Source organism: Rhinopithecus bieti, unplaced genomic scaffold (assembly GCF_001698545.2).
Source record: "Rhinopithecus bieti isolate Rb0 unplaced genomic scaffold, ASM169854v2 scaffold_1583, whole genome shotgun sequence".
NCBI classification, from domain to species: Eukaryota; Metazoa; Chordata; class Mammalia; order Primates; family Cercopithecidae; genus Rhinopithecus; species Rhinopithecus bieti.
In genome coordinates, this window is record NW_016803645.1 from 2,494,078 (window position 1) to 2,510,569 (window position 16,492).

The following is a 16,492-nucleotide window of genomic DNA, read 5'->3' on the forward strand; positions in this document are numbered from 1 at the left end:
TATTACTGCGGTTACTGCTACTTCTACTACGTATTCCGTTTCTTCTTATTCTTCTTCTTCCTTCTCCTATTCCTCTTCTTCTTCCTCCTTTCTTCTTCTTTCTCCCAATTCTCTTCAGGTTAGTCTGTTTTATATTACAGTAATGACTTGATTATATCTCCTTTAGCACATGTAGTCTTTAAACAAGTATTGAGTCAAACTTTCTTTTTTCATTCAATTTTAAAATTAATTTTAATCAGTTTATGAAAACACAAATTTTTGTGTACAAACACTTGTACACAAGTTTCAAATAATACTAAAGACCCCTTTAAGCCAATTCCAGTATCATATGCCTCTTTTCCTCAAATACATACACACCACACACTCTCTCTGTCTCATGAGTTTGGACTGTTACATTGCCTTGACAATAATTATGTGCATAAATATGTACCCTTAGAAAATATACAATGCAGTGTTATTTATTTTTATTTTTTATTTTTTTGAGACAGAGTCTCACTCTACAGCCCAAGCTAGAGTGCAGTGGCATGATCTTGGCTCACTGCAACTTCTGCCTCTGGGACTCAAACGATTCTCATGCCTCAATCTCCCAAGTAGCTGGGATTACACGTGCATGCCACTATGGCCAGCTATTTTTTGTTTTATATATTTTAGTCGAGACAGGGTTTCACCATGTTGGCCAGGCTGGTCTTGAACTCCTGACCTCAGATGATCTGCCCACCTCAGCCTCACAACATGCTGGGATTATAGGTGTGAGTCATGGCGCCCGGACTACATTATTTATTTTCTTAACTCAAATAGTAACATACTGCATCTACTTTGTGTATATTTTGTGAGTTCCTTCAACTTGTTAGTCAGCAATATAATTTTGTGGGTTCTTCATTTTAATACCTGTAGACTTAGTTCATTTTTTTTTTTTTTGAGATGGAGTTTCCCTCTTGTTGCCCAGGCTGGAGTCCAATGACTTGATCTCGACTCACTGCAACCTCCACCTCCCGGGTTTGAGAGATTTTCCTGCCTCAGCCTCTCAAGTAGCTGGGATTACAGGTGCTCGTCACTACATCCAGCTAATTTTTGTAGTTTTAGTAGAGACAGGATTTCACCATGTTGGCCAGGCTGGTCTCAACCTCCTGACCTCAGGTGATCCATCTCCCTCAGCCTCCAGAAGTGCTGGGATTACAGGTGTGAGCCATCATGCCCGGCTTAGTTCATTTTTTAAAAAATAGCTGTGTAGTAGTATTTTACATGAATACGTCTCATTTTGTGTATCCTTTTTGCCACTCGGCATTTACGTTGTTCATTTTTCAATATTATTAGCAACGCTGCAATGGGTGTTGCTGTAACTGTCTCTTTGTGCAAATCTTTCTCTGGGCTGGTGTTAGCAGTTTCCAGAGGATCCACATTTCTGTTTAGAGAAGGTCACCCAAATTACCTGGAAAAGCAGTTGTCCTCTGATCTGAGGCACATGATTGTTTGTTCCTACATCCTCCCAATATTTGATGTCAAAAAACTTTAAAACATCTACCAATCTTTTGTTTGTTTGTTTTCAGACAGAGTGTTGCTCTGTCACTCAGACTGGAGTGCAGTGGGGTGATCACAGCTCACTGCACACTGTAGCCTTGACCTCACTGACTTAAATGATCCTCCCATCTCAAACTCCCAAGTAGCTGGGACTGCAGGCACACACCACTGCACCTGGCTAATTTTTTGTTTATTTTTTTTAGAGATGAGATCTCCCTTGATTGCCTAAATTGGCCTTGAACTCCTGAGCTCAAACGATCTGCCTGCCTCAGCCTCCAAAAGTGCTGGGATTACAGGAATGAGTCACCATGTCCAGCCATATCTACCAATATTATGAATGATATGTAATATGCCATTATTGTTTCAATTAACAGTATACTATTTAGAGGTTGAAAATAATTTCATCTATTTCTGGGTTAATTGTACTGCCTCTTCTATGAATTTATTTTCTTTTCTGACCATTTTATTGGGTTACCTTTTTCCTACTGATTTATAAAAAATTAAGATACATGCTGCAAATATTTCCTCAAAGATTGCTATTGTTTAACTTTATTCATAGTGTTTTTGTCCCTTAGAAGTATTACATTTTGACTACCTGTGGTGTATGTGTCTGTCCATGTTTTTCATAAAGGTCTTACTTATTCTGAGATTATTAAAAATGATCTCTGAAATCTTCTTCTGATAATTTAAAATATTGATTCCTTTACAGGGTGCATTATTTAAACTTTGTAAAAATAATACATGCTTACTGTACAAATACACAATACAGGAAAATACAAAGAATAACATAAAAATAAAGTAAAATCCTACTACATGGTGATTGCCTTTTCAAGCATCTCCTTATACACGAGAAGAGGAGTAATGAAAATGAATATTGTCTACATGCCCGGTATTGCACTAAGTAATTCATAAAGTTATGGGATGGGCACTTCATCATCCCCATTTTACAGGCAAGAAAGCTAAGGCTCAGAGACATCAGCTCCCTTTCCCCAATCTATAAAGCCAGTAAATGACAGACTGGGATTCCCTGGGTCTGTTCACTGTTCTACCCTTCCTCTCTCTAACACATGGGGCATATCTCAGAGGTAGGGTTGAGTCTTCTAAGTCTTTCAAGCCCCCTGTATAGTAGCACTTGAAATGCTTATTTTAGGCTGAGGTGAGTGGATCACTTGAGGTCAGGAGTTTGAGACCAGCCTGGCCCAAATGGTGAAACTCCATTTCTACTAAAATTATAAAAATTGGCTATGCATGCTGGCCTGCACTCATAATCCCAGCTCTTCGGGAGGCTGAGGCAGGAGAAATGCTTGACCCGGGAGGTGGAGGTTGCAGTGAGCCGAGATTGCGCCACTGCACTCCAACCTGGGAGCAGAGCAGAACTCTGTCGGGAAAAAAAAAGTGCTTATTTTAGTTGGTTATATAAAAAACAGATTTAATCTCTATGAAAAGGTACAAATACATAATTTCATCCTTGTAATGAAAATGCCAGTTCTTTTGCTTTGTCTCTTTTCTATTTTCACTGTATCATTTTCAATATTTGTAACTGATTATGTTGCTATTTCCTTCAATAGCTCTAAAAAGCATGTTTCTAGTGTACGTTGAGGATATAACCTCTAAGAGAGCTGGTTTGGCTTAAGGTTCAAAGTAGTTTTTGTTCACTTTGAAAATGTTGCTCTATTCATTGTCTTCTTGATGCCGATTGTGTTGTTGAAAACTCTCATTCTATTCCCTTTAAAAATATAATTTTCTCTTCTCTTGTAGTACTTGCAATCTTATCTCTTTTGTATGTTCTTGAATTTTATTAAAATATGGCAAGAATTTTTAAAAATATTTATTGTGCTTGGAACACAGAGACATCAATTCAGTCTCATTTCTTTCTTTAGTTACAGGATGTTTGGGCTGTTATTTCTTCCAATATTGCCTCTCTTCCATTTCCTTTGTTCTCTACCTTTAATAGATAAATTTTAGCTTTTCTGTGTCTATCCTTTCAGTATCTTATGTGTTTCTTCATACTCTCCATTTCTGTCCCATTTTCTTTTCTTTTCTTGTCTTTTTTTGTTTGTTGGTTGGTTGGTTGGTTTGAAGGAATCTTGCTCTGTACCCCGGGCTGGGGTGCACTGGTATGATCTTGGCTCACTGCAACCTCCCACCTCCCAGGTTCAAGTGATTCTCCTGCCTCAGCCTCCCAAGTAGCTGGTACTACAGGCGTGTACCACCATGCCTGGCTAATTTTTGTATTTTTAGTAAAGGCTGCGTTTCACCATGTTGGCAAGGCTGGTCTTGAACTTCTGACCTCAGGTGATTTGCCCACCTTGGCCTCCCAAAGTGCTGGGATTAGAGGTGTGAGCCACCACACCCGGCCTCCATCTCATTTTCTATGTTCTTCCAGCTCATTAACATGCTCTTTGTCTTCTCTCCTTCTGGTTTTCAGCTCACCCATAAAATCCTGAATACCAAAAATTATGGTTGTTATTTTTAGAATTTCCAATTTGTTTGTTTATTTAACAAACATTTATGTGTCAGATACTGTTCAGAGTGCTTTACTAATGCTAAATTATTTAATCCTCATACCACATATATAAGGTATATACCATGACTATCTTCATTTTACAGATGGAAAAATGAAGACACAGATTGGTTAAGCAATTTGCCCTGGAGACATCCAACTATTGATTGTCGTCAGAGCCAGAATTGAAACCTAGGTTGTCTGGGAATTTAGGTGCTATGCTTTGCTTGTTAATAACCACCTCTTATTATTTTTGAATTGCTTCCTCCTATTTCATAAACCAATTCTCTCCTTTATCTCTCTGAAAATGTGAAATATGACTTATTATCATTCATTTTTCTGAGACAGCGTCTTGCTCTGTCACCCAGGCTGGAGTACAGTGGGACAAGCTTGGCTCATTGCAACCTCCACATCCCAGGTTCAAATGATTCTGCTGCCTCAGCCTCCTGAGTAGCTGGGATCACAGGCGTGGGCCACCACACTGGCTAGTTTTTGTAGTTTTAGTAGAGATGGGTTTTGCCATGTTGGCCAGGCTGGTCTCGAACTCCTGGACTTAAGTGACCGACATGACTTCACCTCCCAAAGTGCTGGGATTACAGGTGTGAACCACCATGCCTGATATGACTTATTTTAAAGTGCTTGTGTGATTACTTTTTTATTCTGTTTCCTCAAGTGTAAATTCTTCTGTTTATTGTGTTCCCACTGGTGCCCTGTCTCTTTCCTGGGGCAGTCACTCTTCAACAGTGTGATGATTATTGGCTTTGAGCTGATCCTTGAAGATAATATTCCCTGGTAGACTGTTCACTGCTTCTGCTTGTGCAGCCTGGCTGGAGATAAAGGTTAGAATTAGCTCCTGAGTTTACACACCATGCAGTTTTCAATAAAAACAGAGGATGAGATGGCTTGTAGTAGATGTAATACATTAGTGGCTGGTCATCTGATTTCGACTACTTATCTTTCCTTCTAATCCTGCAGAGAAGTGCTAGTCTCCCAGGTATAGCCTAGTATCTCTTCCGTAAGTATGCATGAATTTTATAAAGGACACCGTTGCTTATGTCTAGCCTGGAAGATATAAAAGAGTAAACTAACATGCCTGCTACCACTGTGGAAATCTGCCTCATTATGGAATATCAGTGGGGTTGCCTCGACTACCTGCAGCTTATATTGGCTGTTCTTAGTTTCAGGTTTTCTTTCAGCATTTTAGTTTATCTGCAATGGGAGAACCTCCTTTCTTCTGACTTCATGTTTCATGAGTGAAGTCATCCACCATTTCTCTGCTTTGATTTCTCTCAGTTCCATTATTCACTCCTTTCAAAAGGAGGAGTGATTAGCTAGTTTATATGTTTAAAGAATAGGATATGTATAGCTTTCTCCCTTTCTCTCTTTCTTTGAGGTTCAGCTTCCCAAGGAAAACACAAAGCTATTCTATTTTCTAAATTTTAAAGGGGCGGGTATCCATGTGCGGAGGTCACCAGTGGTCCAAGCAGGCAATCAGGTGGTTTAGTATGCTGCATTCTGGGATAAGAATTGGGAAGCCATTGTTACTGCACAACTTTTCATTATAAAGATATTTACCAGTAGTGAAGTTGTTAATTCCTTTTGTCTTATCTCTCAGTTGGTTCAAAAATGGCAGAGAAAACAGGAATAACCTTTAATAGGGCCCTTTAAAAGATCACATTGTTTAGTAAGAATTTCTCTGTCATTTTCATAAACCAATGTATGACTGTCCATTGATTTATTGCTTTATATTATCTAAAAAATAGTTTCTATCATGTTTTGGAGTTTGGACACCAGGAGTGGAGTCTTGTGCTTGTTTTCAGTTAGCTATCTTGAAAATGAAAGATTGAAGTTCACTTTAAACAAGTACTCAGTTTTAGTATTGAATAAAAGCAAATCTTGTGCTATCAACGAATTTGAAAATACATTTCAACTTTTTGCATGCTTGCACATGAAATCTTAGTGCTATGTAACATATGTGATGATTATAGTAGTATTATCTGTTTTATCTATTGATATTTATAAATACAGAGATCACCTTCAATCTGCACTCGATTGCCTGCCTTGCTATGCCTGAGCAACATGATGCATTCTCTTGATCCTAATGGCCACATTTATATATTTGTTTAATTATGACATTCCTAATCATCTCACATTCTTAGGAGATTTCCCTTCAATAAGAATAAACCATAACTTCCCAGCGCTTGTTATCTTACCACTCCCACATTGATTCTCATTTTTATCCCTCTCCTATTGCCAAAGAAGGAGAATGGACAGTATATAATAGTCAGTTGAGTAATTGTGAGAAAGACCAAAAAAAGTCCCTGAGAGCTTTTGGGGAGCAGCCTAGTTGCTAACCATCAGTCTGTGGTATTCCTCTGTGGAACAAAATTCCATAGAATATAAACCTCAGATGAGGTCTCTCCATGGTGTGATGCAACAAGACAAAAATAAGTTAACTTTGTAACCATGCCTGGACAAGAGAGAAAACCAAAATCATCCACAACCATAAAAATGGCAAGCATCTCCCTTTTCCAGTTAACATTAAGTAACCACTGCTTCTTATTGTCATTGACCACTGCTCAATGACAACTCTAGCCTTATGTGCTTAATTCTGCCTCCTAGATAAAAAAGTACTGATGCTCATTCATCAAATTTCTCTTGCTTTAAGACAGCACCCTGTCTGGATAGACCTTCATTTCTTTGAATCCTTTCCCAAATCACCAAATATAAACTGAAATCCCTGGATGTTCTGTGTCCCTTGCTGCAGCAAGATCAATAAACCTATTTTTTTTTAAACTACAGCGATATTCCTGGTGGTTTTGTCTGGTGAGCATGGATAATACAATATACTTGAAGATAACAATGAGGATCAGGCTTCATGATTAGCAGGCCAACAAAAATCAGCAATTAGAGGGAAACAATAGACATTTTCCAATGATGTTGACAGATGGGTACAGACCACTTAAGGGGCATTGTAGCTACATCAGCTGCTGCACCACTGAAATCTTGGCATATATACTTATCCAGTGTCTATCTGTGGCAGGCAAAAACCCATCTCAGGTGGACCTGGGAGTATGAAAGCTAGTATTGGATACCATCTCACTTTGTTTTAGAGCTGCTTCCTTCCTTCAGCATCTATAACTACACACTGTGCCTTTAGCTAGATCTTCACCATGCTCTAGGTTAAATCTCTTTCCATATTATGCATTTCATACCTTCAAATATCAGTTAAACATGGTCTTTAGGTCTAGAAGTTATCAAAGTGAAGACTTGCTTGCTCAGTTGTAATCAACTGGCTTATACTTATAGTGAGTATTTTCAATACCTTCTAGAGGTATTTTGCTCCTTAATATGTCTATCCAATGTTCCCTTAATTAGAATCTTAATTGTTACAGGATTTAGAAGCAAAAGCTTGCCTTTTAAGGAAGAAACATTCCTAGAGATTCCTGAGTCATACCAACTGCTTACTCTATCTTAAGAGCAAAGTCGGCTCTATTAAAATGCTGTGAACCCACAGACCACTGAGTAACTACAGCTACCTTAATTTGTTAACCTCCTCCTATATTTGGCTTCTTAACCAATTTAGGAGTAAAACAGTCCAGCATATTCTAGTAGTAAGAATATTGGGTTTGGAATTAGGATATAAAAATCTGAACACTGTGTCTGTGATGTTAGTCAAGTTGCTGAGGCTCAATTTCCATAAATGTGAAGTGTTGATGATATTACCACAAAAATTATCATTAAAACAAATTAAATAATAATGGAGATAGATACTGTTTTTGAGCATTATAATTATAGCCAACATTTGTTGAAAGCTAGGCATTGCTCTAAAGAGTTTACTTGGATTTTTCTTACTTGATCTTCATCACAGCCTTTCAAGATGCATGATACCACCTCTTAAATAACAGTGGCAAAGATTCTGGGCAGATGGATGAGTAGAAGCTTCAAGAATCTGTCTTCCCATCTAGATAACAACTGCATTAGCATATTCTGTCTGTTGTAAATATTTTTGAACGTTGGAGTGTTATTGAAGGCTTGCAACTTCCAGGGGAATGCTTGACAGTAAACTGTGGTTAATTTTGGTCAATTTCTGCTCTTATCTGGCTAGCAGCTTTCTGTCTCTCACCCTGAGCCTGGTTGGAGGCAGTGCATGAGCTGCAGGAAGCTTGCATGCAGCTTGCAGGAGCCAAGGTAGGCAAGAAGAACTCTGTCCTCCAAATATCAGAATCTATGTTCTGAGTGCTGACTGCTGCTTCTGATCATGGAGGTGCAGACACAAAGACAGATAGTCATTGTTGTATCTCCTCACCTCCAAATATTACAAATTTCTTTTCCTGTAACTGAGCAACTTCCAGGGAATTTAAATTACCAGGACCATATTCCCCCTACTTCATTTGTTTTTCCTTTTTTGACAATCAGACATTAAAGACTAGGATATTCAAAAGCAACTGCATATACCAGGAAAATCAGAAAGTCACTAACAAGCCAAGGGAGAGGCACAGGCTCAGAAAAATGCCTGAGAAGACATTAAGTTTATATCGTAGGCTAATCATTGGCATAGAGATAACTTACAAGAATCAAAATCAAATCAAAATGAAACAAAATAACAGCAAACTCTGGGGAAAGGGGACAACCTGATTTCCAGAGTTACCAGATTATCAGATTTAAATGTCTATTTTTGAAAAAAAAATTAGTAGGCATACAAAGAAAGAAAAAAGTATGAACAACAACAGAAACTGTTACTGAGAGAGATCAGAAGACAAATCTACTAAAGAAGTCTTTAAAACACCATTTGAAAGCTACTCAAATAACAAAAGGAGGATATGGAGAAGGTCAAGAAAACAATGTATGAACAAAATGAAAATATCAATAAGGAAATAGAAAATCTAAAGAGAAACCAAAAGGAAGTTCTAGAGCTGAATATAATAATAACTGAAATTTAAAAAAAATGACCAAAAGGATTCAAAAGCAGGGTTGAGTAGGAATTGAAAATAGGACAATTGAAACTATCAAGTCTGAAGAAGAGAAAGAAAAAAGGTGAAGTAAAAACACAGCGTAAGGGACCCATGAGACACCATGAAATGGACTAACACACATATTGTGGCAATCCAAAAGGAAAAGAGAGTGGGGTGGTTGAGAGATTACATGAAGAAATAATAGTTGAAAACTTCCCAAGTTTTGTGAAAGACAAGAATATAGACATCCAAAAAGCTAATGATCCCTAAGTAAGGTGAACTTAAAGAGACCCACATAATCAAACTGTTGAAACACAAAGATAAAGAGAGAATCTTAAAAACAGAAAGAAAGAAGAAACTTGTCACGTATAAGAGATGCTCAGGACACATAATCAAAATGTTGAAAGACAAAAATAAAGAACAAAGCAGCAAGACAGAAGAAACTTGTCTCATCTTAGAGATTCTCAATCAGATTATCAGCATATTCCTTATCAGAAACTTTGGAAGCCAGAGGCAGTGGGTTGGTAATTTCAAATGCTAAAAGAAAAAAAAAAAAAAAAAAACTGTCACCTAATGATTCTATATCTGTCTTTCAAAAGTGAGGGAGAAGTTAAGATATTTCCAGAAAAATAAAAGCTGAAAGAGTTTGTTACCACTAGGCCTATCCTGCAAGAAATGCCAAAAGGGAGTAATATGAACAAGATTGCAAAATAGGAGTTCTCTTGCTTCATTTCCTCTTGACAGAAATCCAACCAGCCACTAACCACAGACAAAAATCCCATCCCAAACATCTGAAAACTTGGGAACCACAGAAACAATTTCAGCCCAGACTGTGCTGGCATGGCAGTCCTAGGCTTAGGCACCCCCTAGTGCTGAAACAGGTGCAGCAATCAGGGTCTTAGATACCACATCAGACAATCTACCCAGAATATCTGGACTATTGAAGGACATTTCCAGACAAAGTCAGATGGCAAAGATTAGAATAAGTACTCATTTTTCAATGCACAGACATCAATGCATGACCATGAATATCAAGGACAATTAAGGAAACATGACATAATCAAATGGCAAAATAGGGTGCTAAGGTCTAACTCTAAAGAGATAGAGATAAATGAACTATCAGAAAAGAAATCAAAATACTGTTTTAAAAAAGCTTAGTAAGGCCGGGCACAGTGGCTAGCCCCTGTAACCCCAGTACTTTGGGAGGCAAAGGTGGGCAGATCACTTGAGGTCAGGAATTTGAGATCAGTCTGGCCAATGCGCTTCAACTCCATCTCAACTACAAATACAAAAATTAGCTGGGTGTGGTGGTATGTGCTTGCAGTTCCAGCTACTCAGGAGGTGAGGGCAGGAGAATCACTTGAACCCAGCAGGTGGAGGTTGCAGTGAGCTGAGATTGCACCACTGCAGTCCAACCTGGGTGACATGGCAGGTGACACTCCATCTCAAATAAATAAATAAATAAATAAACTTGGTAAACTTCAAGAAAATATAGCAAAACAATTCAGAAATTTATCTGAGAAATTTAACAGAGAGATTAAAGGAATAAAACATCAAATAAAAATCTTGGAGCTGAAAATACAGAACAAAGTGAAAATGTAATAAAGAGCATCAAGCAAATTTATCAAGCAAAACAAACACAACAAACACATCTGTAAACTCAGACATGTTATTTAAAAATTTACAGTCGGAGGAGAAAAAAAGAATGTAAAAGATTGAAGAAAGCTTATGGAATTTATGGGGCAACACTGGAAGAGCAAATTAGCAGTTTTTGGCATTCAAGAGGGATTAGAGATAGACAAAGGGATAGAAAGCTTATTTAATAAATGATAGCAGAAAAATTTCCAAACCTGGAGAAAAATATAGATATCAAGGTAAAGGAAGTCCAAAAGTCTCCAATCAGGCTTAATCCAAATATGTCTAAACCAAGACACAATATAAGCACACTTTCAAAGATTGAAGACAAAGAGAGGATCCTGAAAGCAGCAAGAGGAAAGAAGCGACACAAAAGGAGTTTCAATACATTTAACAGCAAACTTCTCAACAGAAACCTTACAATCCAAGCTTGAGTGAGTGAGTGAGAAGACATATTCAAAACACAGAAGGAAAAATTTAAAAAAAAACCCTGCCATTCACAAATATTGTACCCAGCAAAGTTGTCCTTCATAAGTGAATGATAGATTAAAAACTTTCCCAAACAAACAAAAGCTGAGGAAGTTTATCACAGGACAAGAAATGCTAAAGCCGAAAGTAAAGGACGCTAATGAGTAACATGAAAACATCTAAAAATATAAGACTCACTAGTAAAAGGGAGTGCAGTCATGAGCTGCGTAATGACACTTCAGTCAACAAGTGGCATATACGATGATGGTCCCATAAGATTCAGTGTTTAATACAGTAAAAATTTGTACAGGTTTGTAGTCTAGGAGCAATAGGTTATACCATATAGCCTAGGTGTGGAGTAGTCAGTATCATCTAGGTCTGTGTAAATACAATCTATGATGTTCACACAATGGCTAAATCACCTAATGATGCATTTCTCAGCACCTGTTATTAAGTGATGCATGACTGTACTGTAATGGGGGTATGTAAATCACGTATATCTTGTGTATATCTTTAGTATGAAGGTTAAAAGACAAAATCATAGAATACAAAAACTTCTTTGAGGGATTTGCAATATAAGAAGATGTAAATTGTGACACTGAAAATTCAAAATATGGTGAGGAGTGGAGTAAAATATAGAGTTTTATTTTATGAAGTTAAATTGTTACCTACAAGATTTTTTTTTGTAAGCCTCATGGTAACCAAAAAACAAAAACCTACGATAGATATGTTTAACAAAAGAAGTAATGGCTGGGTATAGTGGCTGAGTACGGCATTTTGGGAGGCTGAGACAGGTGGATCTCTTGAGGCCAGGAGTTCAAGACCAGCCTGGCCAACATGGTGAAAACCCATCTCTACTAAAAACAAACAAACAAACAAACAAAAACTACTAAAATTAGCTGGCATGGTGGTGCATGCCTGTAGTTCCAGCTACTCAGAAGACTGAGGTGGGAGGATTGCTTGAATCTAGGAGGCAGAGGTTACAGTCAGCCAAGATTGTGCCACTGCACTCCAGCCTGGGTGACAGAATCAGACCTTGTGAGATGGTTTGATTCTCTGTCCCCACCCAAATCTCACCTCCAATTGTAATCCTTATAATCCCTACATGTCAAGGGTGGGATCAGGTGGAGGTAATTGGATCATGGGGGCAGTTTCCCTCATGCTGTTCTCGTGATAGTGAGTGAATTCTCAGGAGATCTGATGGTTTTATAAGCATCTGGCATTTCTCCTGCTTGCACTTGCTTTGTCCTGTACCCTGTGAAGAAAGTGCCTGCTTCTCCTTTGCCTTCCACCATGATTGTAAGTTTCCTGAGTCCTCCCCAGCAATGTGGAACTGTGAGTCAACAAAACCTCTTTCCTTTGTAAATTACCCAGTTTCGGATATTTCTTCATAGCAGTGTGAGAATGAACTAATACACCTTCTTTCTCTCAAAAAAAGGCAATGAATCAAACATGATAAAATCACTCAACCACAAAGGAAGACAGTAAGAGAGAAAGAAAGGAACAACGGATATGCAAAACAGGTAGAAAACAGAAAACAATTAAAAAATGGCAGTAGCAAGTTCTTACCTATCAACAATTACCTTGAATGTAAATGGATTAAATTATTCAATTAAAAGACATATAATGCCTAAATGAATGAAAAAAACAAGAGCTGACTCTATGTTGCCTGCAAAGGACTCATCTCACCTGTAAGAACACTCATAGATAGCAAGTGAAGGTATAGAAAAAGATTTTCCATGCAAATGAAAACCATGAGAGAGCAGGAGTAGCTATATTTATATCAGATAAAATAAATTTTAAGTCAAAAACTATGAAAAGAAATAGAGGAGGACATTACATAATGAAAAAGGGTTTCATTCGACAAGAAAATGTAACAATTGTAAATGCAAACACACAACATCAGAACACCTAAATACATAAAGTGAATATTAATAGATCTAAAGGAATAGATGGATGGCAATACAATAGTAGTGGGAGACTTCAACATCCCATTTTCAGCAACAGACAGGTCATGCACACAGAAAATCAATAAAGAAACATTGGATTTAATCTGTACTCTAGACCAAATGAAACTTACAGACATTTACAGGATATTCCATCCAACAACTGCAGAATATCTCAACCGCACATAAAACACTTTCCAAGATAGATCATATGTAAGGCCCAAAACAAGTCTGAAAAAAATTTGAGAAGGTTGAAATCATACCAGGTAACTTTTCTGAACATAATTGGAATAAAGATAGAAATCAATAAAAGCAGGAACTTTGAAAACTTTACAAACATGGAAATTCAGCAATATGCTTTTGAAAAACCAATGGGTCAATGAAGAAACTGAAAGGGAAATTAAAAAATTACTTGAGACAAATGAAAATAGAAACACAACATACCAAAACCTGTGGAATACACCAAAAGCAGTACTTAGCAGGAAATTTGGAGCAGTAAATACCTACATCAGAAAAGAAGAAAGATCTCAAATAAAAAACCTAATGTTGCACCTCAAGGAACCAGAAAAATAAGAATAAAATAAACAAATAATTAGTATAAGAAAGAAAATAATAAAGATCAGAGCAGAAATAAGTGAAAGACTGTAAAAAATTACCAAGGATCAATAAAATAAAGAGTTTATTTTTTGAAAAGATACACAAAATTGTCAAATCTTTAGCTAGACTCAAAAAAAAAGAGAAGACTCAAATGAAGAACACCAGTGATGAAAAAGGAGACATTACAACTGATATCACAGAAAAAAATATTATAATAGACTATCATGTGCAATTATATGCCAACAAATTGGATAACCTAGAAGAAATGTACAATTTCATGGGCACGTACAACCTACCAAGATTGAATTATGAAGAAATAGAAAACTGAGAAGACCAATAATGAATAAGGAGATGGAATCATTTATAAAAAGTCTTCCATCAAAGACAAGTCTAGGACCTGAAGACTTCACTGCTGAATTCTATCAAATATTTAAAGAAGAACTAATACTTATTCTTCTCAAATTATTTCAAAAAAATTGAAGGAGAAAAAATTGTCTAAATTCATTCTGTGAGGCCAGCATTACCTTGATACCAAACCAGACAAGGACAAACACACATACAAGAGAAAAATACAGGCATATATTCCTGATGAACATACATGTTAAAATCCTCAGTAAAAAACTAGCAAACGTAATTTAACATCTTATTAAAGAGATCATTCACTATGATCAAGTGTGATTCAGCCCAGTGATACAATGATGGTTCAACATATGCAAATGAATGCATCACATTAATAGAATGCAGAACAAAAACCATAGGATCATTTCAATAGATACAGAAAATGAATTTGATAAAATTTATGGTCATTTGTGATTAAAACTCTCAACAAATCAGGTATAGAAGAAATGTACCTCAACACAGGAAAGGCCATCTATGAAAAACCCACAAGTAACATTACACTGAATGGGGGAAAGTTGAAAGCTTTTCTTTTAAAATCTGGAACAAGACAAGCATGCCCACTCTTGCCACTTCTATTCAACATAGTTCTGAAAGTCTTAATCTGAGCAATTAGGCAAGAGAAAGAAAAGGTATCCATCTTAGAAGGGAAGAAGTTAAATTGTTCCTGTTTATAGATGACATAAGCTTATGTATAGAGAATCCTAAAGACTTTACCAAAAGATGGTTAGAATTGATAGCAAAATTCAGTAAAGCTGTAGGTCACAATCAACATAAAAATGTAGCATTTTTACACACTAACAATGAACCATCTGATAAAGAAAATTTTAAAATCTCATTTACAATAGCTCCAAAAAAAAAAAAAACCTTACAAATGAATGTTACCAAGGAGGTAAAATACATCTACACTGAAAAAACTATAAAACATTGATGAAAATATTGAAGAAGACAGAAACAAATGGAAATACACCTCATGTTCATAGGTTAGAAGAATTAATATTGTTAGACTGTTCATACTGCTGAATCCAATCTATAGAGTCAATAAAATCCGTGTTAAAACTATAATGACTTTTTTTATGTTTACAAATCTCTTTAATGTTCTGAATTAATAGAAGACAGCTAGATTTTTAATTTTATTTTATGTTTTAAATTCAATTTAATTTTATTTTAAATTCCAGAATACATGTGCAGGACATGTAGGTTTGTTACATAGGTAAACGTGTGCAATGGTGGTTTGCTGTACCTATCAACCCATCACCTATGTCAGCCCTGCATGCATTAGCTATTTATCCTGATGCTCTCCCTCCCCCCGCACTCCCTGACAGGCCCCAGTGTGTGTTGTTCCTTTCCCTGTGTCCATGTGTTCTCATGGTTCAACTCCCACTTATAAGTGAGAACATGCAGTCTTGGTTTTCTGTTCCTGTGTTAGTTTGCTGAGGTTAATGGCTTCCAGTTCCATCCATGTCCCTGCAAAGGAAATGATCTAGTTCCTTTTTATGGCTTCATGTTATTCCATGATATATATGTACCACGTTTTCTCTATCCAGTCTATCATTGATGTGTGTTTGGGTAAATTCTATGTGTTTGCTATTGTGAATAGTGCTGCAATGAACAAATGTATGCATGTGTCTTTATAATAGAATGATTTATATTTCTTTGGGTATATACCCAGTAATGGAATTGCTGGGTCAAATACTATTTCTGGCTCTAGGTCATTGAGGAATTGCCACACTGTCTTCCACAGTGGTTGAACTAATTTACATTCCCACCAACAGTGTAAAAGCTTTTCAATTTCTCCACAGCCTCACCAGCATCTGTGGTTTCTTGACTTTTTAATAATCTCACTGGTATGAGATGGTATCTCACTGTGGTTTTGATTTGCATTTCTCTAATGATCAGTGATGTTGAACTTTTTTTCATATGTATATTGGCTGTATAAATGTCTTCTTTTGAGACTTGTCTGTTCATGTTCTTTGCCCATTTTTTAATGGGATTTAAAAAAATTATTATTATTTGTTTTATTATACTTTAAGTTCTAGGGTACATGTGCATAACGTGCAGGTTTGTTACATAGGTATACTTGTGCCATGTTGGTGTGCTGCACCCATCAACTCATCAGCACCCATCAATTCGTCATTTATATCAGGTATACCTCCCAATGCAATCCCTCCCCCCTCCCCCTCCCCCATGATAGGCCCCAGTGTGTGATGTTCCCCTTCCTGAGTCCAAGTGATCTCATTGTTCAGTTCCCACCTATGAGTGAGAACATGCGGTGTTTGGTTTTCTGTTCTTGTGATAGTTTGCTAAGAATGATGGTTTCCAGCTGCATCCATGTCCCTACAAAGGACGCAAACTCATCCTTTTTTATGGCTGCATAGTATTCCATGGTGTATATGTGCCACATTTTCTTAATCCAGTCTGTCACAGATGGACATTTGGGTTGATTCCAAGTCTTTGCTATTGTGAATAGTGCT

The 16,492-nt window shown here is 37.0% G+C and overlaps 1 protein-coding gene across 8 annotated transcripts in view; it reads right to left on the reverse strand.

Moving 5' to 3' along the window:
• OPRM1 (opioid receptor mu 1) overlaps window positions 1-16,492 on the reverse strand; it is a 126,168-nt gene that overhangs the window by 40,404 nt on the left and 69,272 nt on the right. Inside the window, exon 3 of one of the 8 annotated variants that reach the window (XM_017892148.1) lies at window positions 3,897-4,848. The exons of the other annotated variants lie outside the window; for them this stretch is intronic. The gene's annotated coding sequence lies outside the window, so the exon portion shown is untranslated. Of the gene's footprint in view, window positions 1-3,896; window positions 4,849-16,492 lie in introns of those variants that run through there. 8 annotated transcript variants of the gene reach the window in all.